Consider the following 11,372-nt stretch of genomic DNA (forward strand, 5'->3'; position numbering starts at 1 on the left):
GGAAAGCACTAATAAAGTCATTGAGGGGATCTTTACTAAGACTGTGGCAAGTCATCGAAGAAATTGGGCTGACAAAATTCCGGAAGTGTTATGGGCATACAAGACTACATAGAGGAACACCACTAGATTCTCACCATATGAACTTGTGTATGGAAAGAACCCTTTATTCCCCATTGAATTTGAAATCAATACACTAAGGACAACATTGCAGGTCAATTTGGACTTGACTACAACACAAAGGCAGAGATTGAACCAGCTCTATGAATTGGAGGAGAAATGGTTGGTTGCTATCCAGCAAACAGAGACTATCCAGCAACAGAGAGCTAAGTGGCATGACAAGTTTATAAAGAAGAAACAATTCAAGAAAGGAGATTTAGCTCTCTTATACGACTCAAGGTTTAAGGACTTCAAGGGTAAGCTCCACACCAGATGGCTAGGTCCTTATGAGGTAGATGCAGTCTTTGACAATGGGACTGTAAATCTGGTAACCATTGACAGTGCAAGGACACAATTACTTGTAAACAGGCACCGTCTCTGGTTTTATTACAAACCTACCTCGAAGGGTTCCTTTGTCAACATTGTCACAAATTCAGATCTACAGGTTATGGGAACAGGGGAAAGCTCCCTTGTGCTACAAAATTTTGACTTTTCCAATAAGTGTAACATTTGAAAACCACCTGGTGGCGGATGTTACACCATTTCAAAACATAAATAAATAAATAATAATAATAATAATAATAATAATCTAGTTGTGAAAATTTTTTGCAGGCACAGACAAACACTTTTTGTAGCAGTTGAAAAAGACTTGGTGCCGGCTATTACACCCTCTGCAACAACATTTGTTCCTTTAAAGTATATCATACGATAGGTGTTGTTACACGATCTTTTGTTCTTTATCCTTTTGTAAAAACTGAATTAATATATACCAGCCATCTTGGTTGTTACACCTGTAATAGCCGATGACTTTTTAGGAATAAAATGAGATATTTTATTGTAATAAACAACAAAAACATCACTGTGAGCCTCATCAGCAGATCTATGTTCGAGTGTCCCATTGCCCAAGTATGATTCGACATCGCGCCGCCCATCACCATGCCCCATGTTACCCAGGTACATCATCAAAAAGGTAATATTGCATTTGATTTATTTTGTAATTATGTTAAGTTAACATGACTAATCGACAGCTGAGGACAGTTTTCATAATTAAGATGAGGGAGAACGAATCATGTTGTGACATGACCATCGCATGATTTGTAATTATTGGGAAAATCCAGCAATTAAGGCACGCGACCTGGGAGTCATTGTTACTTAATACCAAATCATACCGAAAAGGGTAACGACGCTATTGATGAGACCTCCCCACGACTCACCATTAAGGCAAAATTCATTAAGATGTTTGAACCATGCATGCCAAATCTTAATCCAAATCTGCACCTGCACCACCTTACCACCCTATCATTTACCCCTGCTGGAAGCACTGGATCCCTATTCAGAGTGCTCGGAGAGGAGGAAGGTAGAAGTGCAAGGTGAAACAACTAGAGTCTGTGCCGGAGGGAAGATAAGCAGGTGAAACAACCTTGAATTGCAGAAGAAATGGGTGGAGTAGTGATACGACATGAACCAAGAACTAAAAAAGCCTTGGAAAGCCTCTGAGGCATGCCAGGTCTTGAAAGACGTAGGCTGGTTCAAATTCTTCCATAAATTGGAAGGATTGGACAATGGTGTGGCCATTGAATTTGCAAGCAACCTGGAAAGAAATTAGACGAAAGTTAGAGGACTAAAATTGGAGGTCATAGAAGCAGTTATTGCCAGAGTAATAGGATCGCAGGCAGAAGGGAAGATATGGTTTACTAGGAAGGTTAATGACCCCTCGCTAAAAGGGGATTTTCTTCAAGAAAGTGAGTCATTGGTTAAGAAGGGCAGTGGAATTGATAGGTTGTCACTCCCCCAGCCATGGGCGGATGTTGCTCTCTTCCTCATTAAGTACATTACTTGTGAGGGAAGAGCAACAGTTGTGTTTAATTACCATTTCCCATTGCTAAACCATCTATTCCATCAACAGCGGATTAACTTGTTGTATTTCTTGTTGGGAAATATTAGACACATGGCCGTGGATGTGAAAACAACTGCACATCTAGAAATGTGTGTTACAAACCATGACTTTATTAAACTCATCGTGTTGGATGCCTTAAGCCAACAGGGCAAGAATTGGGAAGAGTTCATGCCGAAAAAGCCCAAGACTACTCATAAAAGACAAACAAAGATGGTTGGGGAAACTCCAGAGGCAAAAAAGGAGCAACCACAACCCTCGATAGTGAGAATTAGCAAGAATTCGGTTGATAAATTGATTGGTGACAGGAGGCCGAAGCAGAGGATAAGGGTCAGCAGACACCCAGAGTCCCCATCTACGTCAAGAAAAAGTGAGGAAGCAGTTGAGTAGAATGATGAGGAGAAAGATCAGCCAGAAAAACCTCCTTCAACTTGTAAGAACGAAACCCAGTCCTTGCTGTCGAAAATTGAAATTTTAGAAAAAGAGATTAAGGAATTAATGGAACAGCTAGCAGTAGGAAAGGCAGAGCCAAGAGCCCCAGGGCTGGATACTTTGGTAGAGGCTGTGAATAGGGCTAGAAGGGGAGAAATCCTGAGAAATCTATGTGTATCCTATGATGGGAAGTTGGTGGAAGTTGGATTCAAAGTCCGTGCAGTAGATACTACCCTAAGGGAGACTCAAACCAAAAACTGGGAAGCTGTTACACCAGAACCCGTCAAGGAAGTTGCTAATACACAAGAACCAGCAACCAAGATAGTACAATCCATAGAGAGTGATCAAGCAATGGATACACAAGAAACCTTTGCTAACACTGTTGTTTCAATAGGAACATTAGTGGAGGAGGAAATCAACCAAGTGGAGGAAGAGAAAGATAATATCCATGAGCCGATGGTCACTGTTGCTGTTACACAAGAACCAACAGTAGAGACTAAAGTTGGTCCAAAGGTAAATGATGAGCAAAAACCTGTGGACATTACTGCTGCCACACAGAACCAGTAGTAAGAGTGGAGGCTGAGTAGGAAAATAAAGAAACTGTGGTCAAATCCACTGACGAAGCTATTGTTACACAAGAACCAGCAGTCGAGGTGGGACAGTTTTGCCCTCAGGAGGATGCTACACCTTTAGTTGATGATGCATGTGGAAGAACATTGGGTCCTGTTGAAGGATGGCATTATGAGAAATTGTTGTTATTAGTAGAGCTGCAAAAGTGGAAGCAACTGGAACTCTCTCTAGAGGAGGGACACTCAATGTGCATAAGAATATGATGGATTCCCTACAAGAGAGATATTTCAAGGAAGAATGGGAAAGAAAAGAGGAGGCAAAAAGGCATAAAGAAATGATGAAGAAAAAGGATGAACAGTTGTATCAGCTGCATCGGGAGGTCTCTAGCCTAACGTTTGATAAGACCAAACTCTGCAACCTCACTTTAAACCTGCCAGAATGCAAGCGGTTGTCCCCATCATACCCTATGTTCCTATGGGAACATTACTATTTATTTTAGTTGAGAGAAGTTTATGAGAACAGGTCCTATTTTGCTTATTTTACCCACACCTTTTTGGAAATTTTTTAGTCTCGTCATTTTGATGATCAGAATTTGTTGTGCAAGCTATTCTTGCACAACATGATGTGCGAATACGTGAGCACAAAGATGGTGGCAACTATCCTTTCTTTCATGGGAGTTTTGCAGTTGCGGGTATTCCTTTCATTTATGAGGAATCAAATCGAGTGGCAACTGGCTAAGAAGACAATAGAGACCAACAAGGAAAGGAAAACACTATGGGTCCGGGCTGAACTGGGAATGGCCTATGAACTCCGACAATATTTTAGGCAGTTCCTGAGCACTCCGGAAAGGAGAGATCAGTCGGCCATCTACAGAAGAAAGATTGTGAGGGTTTGCCTCAACTTGTTTACAACCATGAGGAGCCAAGCGCTAGTTGGATGTCTCAAGCGCACTGAGGCTTGCAGTGCAGAATTGCAGGAAGGGGACCCATTTGAGTATAATAACTTTGTGGTTGTTGTTTCATGGGTGCTGGAATACACCCAAATTGTGCTGACACTAGGGGTGTTCTGGATTGGCCTCAGGTTCAGATTCCCTTTGATCTGGTTTCCATTGGAGGAGTATCAACCCGATTATCAGTTATGTGATTATGAAGAGGAATCCTGGCCACGTGAGTTAATGGCCGATCAAGGATTTAGAGCTCCAGGCGATGATACTACTATTGCATACAATTTTACAGATTTCCATTGAGGGCACAGTAGAAGGGCCTGAGATTCTACATGGGTACATGCAGTGGCTTCAGTCAGGGGGAGATGTTGGGTGTCGTTTTTCACCCATTTTCTCCACCTTCTTTCCCTTGTTTTGACCTTTCTATCCTTCAGACATGTGCCCTTATATGACCAAACTCCCTGTTTTCTCACCTTTTTAATCCATTTTACTGTCATGTTAGTTTGCTATATTTTACCAAATAAATATGAGGTTTTATTTCTTTTTCTGCCTAACTAGATGAGCAATGAAGGAGCATGTTGGGAAGTTTATATTTTTCAGGTGTTGGCTCGCAGAAGCAGACAGGCAGTAGGAGTTAACTGCAGGAAAGGGTGGAACAGTTTGGTGTTACACCCTGAGTGTTGTTACATATCGCTGCTACATACTAGGTGTTACAAATCATTGTTGTTATAGGTGGCTGCTATTATAGATTTATGCTACACATCGGTGCTGTTACACATTGGGTGCTATTACACCTCATGTGGATCCACCGTTACACCAACAGTGTTGTCATCAGTTATGCCACATCATCCCAAACCATCATTTTCTCAATACTGTTGCACCGAAGCTGGAAATGTGGGTACTATTCCACATAACAGCTGTTGGCAGTAGGATTGTTTATTTTTGAGGCAACAAGACTCAAGAAGTTGTAACTAATGTATATTTATTTAGCAGTAGGTTGCAACTTCTTTATTTTTGGATCAGCATGAGAATCAAAGATTCTCATGATTGATCTGTTTTCTAATTTTCGGGATGTAATAGTCATAAAAGACTTAGCTTTTTATGTATCAAAGGTGGCATATAGAGGAGTACCATTACTCTATTTATATGATTCCTGAACTTATTTTAATATCAATTGGCATGGTGATGTTGTTATTGCTTTCCAACTGACTCGTTAATCACTTTTTTTGTTCTTCTTACTCCTTGCTAAGGAGGAAGGGCCCTCCTCTTTGGCAAGGATTGCAGTGATTAGGTAGTGTACATTTGAGTTCAGTTTATTGATTTAGGTTTTCTCACTGTTGCTATTCAAATCGTGGATTGCATTAGTCACTGTTTTATCTTATGTTGTTACAAAGAGTTGAGCAACATAGGAATAGTAACTAGCTGGAATAGATGTTAGTTCTGGTGTGGCGCGCCTTTACTTCAATAGCTGTGTGTTGTGATTTAAGTTTGTGGAGTGTTTTTTATATCTGCATGCATGATTAATTCAAAAATTTAGATCAATGACATATTTTACAGTTTTTTTGCACTTTCTTATGCTTGGCTGGAGCGTATCGGCATAGATAGTGTGAACTCCACTGAAACATCAAGACTTTCCCTGGGTTGACAATTAATGTTGCGGTGTCAGTCAATTAAGGTTGATAAAACAACACTACATTGCTCACAGTGCAATATGAATTATTTATCAGACTATGAATAATGGTAAAGACCTCTCTTTTTATAAGACATAAGTGTTCTATTAAAAAAAGATTTAATCATGGGTGTGTTTATGTATAATCAATGTTGTATATCTAATTTTATAAAAGTTTTTGTAATTGTGTTTAATGGCTCTTTTTATGGATTTATATGGGAGAAATGTGTGATTCACTTTGTTCTTAACATGGAGTTGATGCATGACACTTGAAAAGTATATTAATATCAATAAATTATTTAAATATATCTTACAAATAAAATATTTGTAGGAACTTTACACGTGAAGAGATTAATTGAAAGTAAACAAATTCTTACAAAATATGTATCTTTTACATCACGTGTTAGTGCTTCCCTATCCACAATCAAGTTTATATATATAGATATAGATATAGATATCCCCTTGTCTCTGTGTCTTGATCTTAAACGACCCTCTTGGCCCCATCCCCGTCCTATGCTATCCCCTTTTCACATTGATCTTACACTCCACATCACTCCATTATGCAATTTCACTCTATTCAATGGATCCTGATTCCTCTTTCTTGTCAATCACAGGCACTAACATCGACATGTCTTGTAGGACTTCCACTCCTCTTGGAAAAATATTTGGAATCGAAGCCCCTCCGAATTACACCTAGGGTTTAGAAAGTGTCGAGGCTATGACCAAAATATATAAATAACTCAATCCTCATTTAATTCATGAATAGATCGAAGATGCCAAAAAGGAACATTGAATTAAGTGGAAATTTCTCTGATATTTTTAAGTGGAGGAATATGTTGTCTAGAGGTTTTTGATACTAGTAATATATCCACCAAGAAGACTGAATACATGCATACCATAAATCTATATTTGCAATTGAATACCATAATGGACGAGGTTGTTGTTGAAATAAACAAAGCAAATGAAGAAATCCTCCTTCACATTGTTGACATACAAAAACAAGTCAACAAGATGGAACATAAGCTCATCAAGTTTCCCAAATGATTGGATAATATAAACCTTGAAAGAAATGAGGAGGACTTGGCCATACTTCCCATCCAGATGGACTCTCGTGAAAGTAAAAAATGATGTCTATCTTTAGTTTATGATTCTCTAGGACTCATGGCACCTTTTTGGTTTTGATAATAGTATTTTTAGTTATCTATCCATTACAGTTAATTTTTGTTATGCTTTGAAAATTATTTCAATGATCCCTATGTCTTTTATGGCATGGACTAACAACCTTTCATAGATTCTAACTCTTGTGATCACAACGAATGCTAATGTCTATGGGATTTGGTCTAATGACAGTCATGATTCGAACATGTGGTATTTGAGTGACAGGTTCAAGTTTGAAACTCACCTGACTCAAGTTGGGGGAAGGGGGGGATATTGTTGGAGATTTTCTTAACACTTCCTGTGTGTTTTGCAACATGGACTAACTACCTCTCATAGATCCTAAATATAGTGATTGTAGTAGAGATTGATGAATGCAGGTTTTAATATAACAAAAATCACGATTCCAACATTATGTACTTAGTCATATAGTTATGTTTTATTATATCTTAGGACCACCTTTTAAAACTTCGAACATGCTCTTATATTTATAGTATGATTTCCCTAGTTGTAGACTAGAAATATATTTTCGGCGAACATTGTTATTCATAATATATGAAGGATTTGTTCACAAAAAGAAAAATAAATAAAATATTAAAAATAATTTTATTTAAATATCAACTATGTGTTAAGAATGTGTGTAAATAAAAATAAACATAATATTCAAGAAAATAATATATATTTCAATATTAACTATATGTTATGTATATGTGCAGATATGTGTAGAACATAATTGAAAGTAAAACATTTCTTATTACAAAATAGGTTCACTTTACATCCATTTATCAAGATTTTGTGTACTTATATTAGTGTTTAATATACTAATAACAAAAAATATTTAAATGTTAGTGATAAATAAAATAAAAAAAATATTTCAATATCAATTGTATAATAATGTAGAAAGAGAAATTAAAAGTAAAAATTTCCCATTACAATGAAAAATGATTTTGACCTTGCAACATGGAGACATATATATATATATATATATATATATATATATATATATATATATATCTATATATATATATATATATATATATATATATATATATATATATATATATATATATATATATATATATATATATATATATGTATATATATATATATATAGATATATAGATATAACAAATAAAATATTTCAATATCGATTATATAATAATGTAAAAAAAGCAATTAAAAGTAAAAAAGATCCCTTTACAATGAAAAATGCTATCGACCTTCCAACATGGAGAGATATATAAGTGAATGCCTAGTCTTTAACACACACACACACACACACACACACACACACACACACACACACACAGATATATATATATATATATATATATATATATATATATATATATATATATATATATATATATCTAATTTTTATATTGCTATGGATGTTCCACTAGAATGTTTTCACATCAAATATATTAAAATAAAAAATTTAATCCATAGTATTATTTGTTACTACTAGCACAACCACATTAATAAATGTGGTTGATATACGTTGCTAGCTATATATCAAGTACATGCACAACCACGTTGGTAAATATGGTTGAAATAGGCCTATATCAAACAAAAAAATATTAAAACCAATTTTATGAACTTAAATATTATAAACCATGCATATTAAACCATTTATTATAAACCCTATATGTTCAACCCTAATATAAACTGTAACATAATAAACCCTAATATATATAGACACAAATATTATAAACCTTATATATTAAACCCTAATATTATAAACCTTATATATTAAATGTGCCCTATATTATAGCCCAATATTATAAACCCTACACATTAAACCATATATTACAAACCATATGTATTAAACCCTAATGTAAGGCATGACATAATAAACCCTATGTAATAAACCTTAATATATATGGACCCTATTATGAACCCTAATATAATATATCGTAATTATAAAATCTATATTATAAACCCTAATGTTAAAAACCCAATATTAGATTCCCAAATAATATAAACCCAATATTTTTAACCCTATTATGGTCGAATAACATTGCTAGAGAATAACTATGAGAGACTTTGACTTTTGTTAAAAATGGTAAACATAGAGTTGACCAAGTTTGATCATGATCAACTATTTAAAGACAAGATATAAAGGTTAACTTTGTTTGACTATGTTTGACTATTGTGGTTGCCTATGTTTTCCTATTAATATTTATCAATGATATTAATAGGAAATTATCTTTCACTAAAGTTAAGGAGCATTGAGTGTCAAACATACTCAAATATTGCCGAACATAGTCAACTACATTAGTAAATGTGGTTCACTAATTTTGTAATGTCACATTGCATCATTGGATAAATTGCAAAGTAATATAACATTGAGACAATGTTTTTCATAATGTGACAATTTAACATTACAATGATGTTTGTCACATTACAGCATTTGTCACATGGCTTGACCAAGTTCTCCATGTGTGAACATGGTTTGAATGATTTGACCATCGTTGACCATATTTTTCTATGATAGATTATGGTTTTATGTATTGGTCATATTATAAACCCTAAAAGTATCAACTTTAAATTATAAGCCCTAATATTATAAATCCTAACATTAAACCATAACATTATAAACCTTTTATATTAAAAACTAATACTATAAGACTTATATATTAAACACCCTATATTATTGTAGAAATAACTCGCAATTTGCAGCTGCTAATGAAATTAGACTGAGATAAATAGGAAAAAAATTATTCTACTCAATCCGTGGAAGGGAAAACATACAATAAAAACACATGCAAACATTCAATCACAATGAACACAATTTTTATTGGGGAACTGGACTGGAAAAAACCACTCCTTTGTTTGTATTATATAAGATGAGAGAGAAAATGATCTATTACAATAACAACTTCAATCCTTGGAGCTCAACCTGCACTGCAATACTAATATCTTCCTCCCAAGTCTACTCTGGAAAATACTTATCCAAATATAGCCCTCTTGCTCCTCCTATTTCCTTGCACAATTCATGAGGAAATTAGATCCTAAAGAATAAGAAAAGCTCCTATTTTCTTACGTAATTCACAAGAGAAAAGCCTCACCTACTACACACAAACTCTATATGCTCATTAGTATACAACAATAAATACAACTATGCCTTTTCTCTCCACTCAACTAAGCAATTTGAATTGCATGCATGACTAGGGATATTTTTAGTAAATTGACTAGTTAATTGAGAGATAAGTGAGTTAGCAACAATTACAACTACTCAACTGAACTAATAATGACTCTATTCATTACTAGAGCTCAAATAACAAAGTTTCACTAACTATAACTCCGCTAGATTGCTAGAGCTTATCAATCAACTCATGCACAACTCTACTTCTTATCCATAAACTCGAATTGTCTGTCGTAAATAATTGACTTTGCCATGTCACTCTTGCTAACTGCAACTGAAGTTATCCTACTAATGTGGAAATTAAAATTTTTCCATTTGACTAAGGCACAAGTCAAATGAAGTGTTTTATTGCTACAATTTAACACTCCCTCTTAGTAAGAAAAGGGTTCTACACGACCCTAATCTTGCCCCTCTGTAGTAATGTATTGTAACAAAACTAACAATCCCTCTCTCTATTGACATTGTTGCTACAAAAAATGCAACTGAGAAGCATCCAAAGGACTAAATCAAGTATGTCTCTAAGCTGTAACTATTTCCTGAGTCTCTGGCTACTACTAGCCTTAGCAAATTTTAGTCACGATCTGACTGCATGAACTAAAACTGATCCTTCTTCTGCTGAATGTTGTGGGCCCCTGTAGTAAGGGTAATGATCCATGATAAGAGTATCTTACAGCTGTTGCTATTCTCCTATGGATCCTACCCAAATATTTATAACTTTGGGACTAAGGCTCTAGATTGCCCCACCTCACTCTTGCAGGTATAGTTGCATGCATGGCTAAATCTACCTCTATCTTGTAGATAATTTTAACTCAAACAACAATTTATTTTACTTGTCTAGTAGCAACATGCTTCAGATAATATTTCCCCTTATTGAACACCACATCATATCCATTGTGTTTAAGTACAACCACGGAAAGTAAATTTTGCTTCAGACCAAACATATACATTACATTCTTTAGGTGAAGATGGGAGCTTGAATCCCTCTTAAAGGTGACACTTCCAATCCTTTTGGTATTATATCTCCCATCATCTCTGAGCTTTATGTGTAATTGTAGGTCCTTCTCCTCCAAGTTGTTGAATAACTCCTTATTTCCTGTCATGAAGCACCAGAGAATAGGTACCTCTCACTCCCTCTTATTTTTCTTTCTATGTAAGAAATGAGGGTGAAATCCAACTAGAATTGTGATGTGATGGCATATCCTCCTACTGCTACTGTAGGTTCCTTACTGGATTTCCTCTGTGGACACTTGGTTGAATAATGTACATATTCATGGCAACGAAAGCATTTAATTTTACTGAGGTCTTTCTTCTTTCCATGGTTCTAGTTAGATTCTGCGCCACTTTGGGCCTTCTTTCCTTTTCAAAATAGAGCACAATATTCTTCCTGATCATATCTCGAATATGA

This window comes from Pinus tabuliformis, chromosome 8, assembly GCF_031772625.1.
Source record: "Pinus tabuliformis cultivar Carrire ecotype Pingquan chromosome 8, CPIR1, whole genome shotgun sequence".
In the NCBI taxonomy this organism is placed as follows: domain Eukaryota; kingdom Viridiplantae; phylum Streptophyta; class Pinopsida; order Pinales; family Pinaceae; genus Pinus; species Pinus tabuliformis.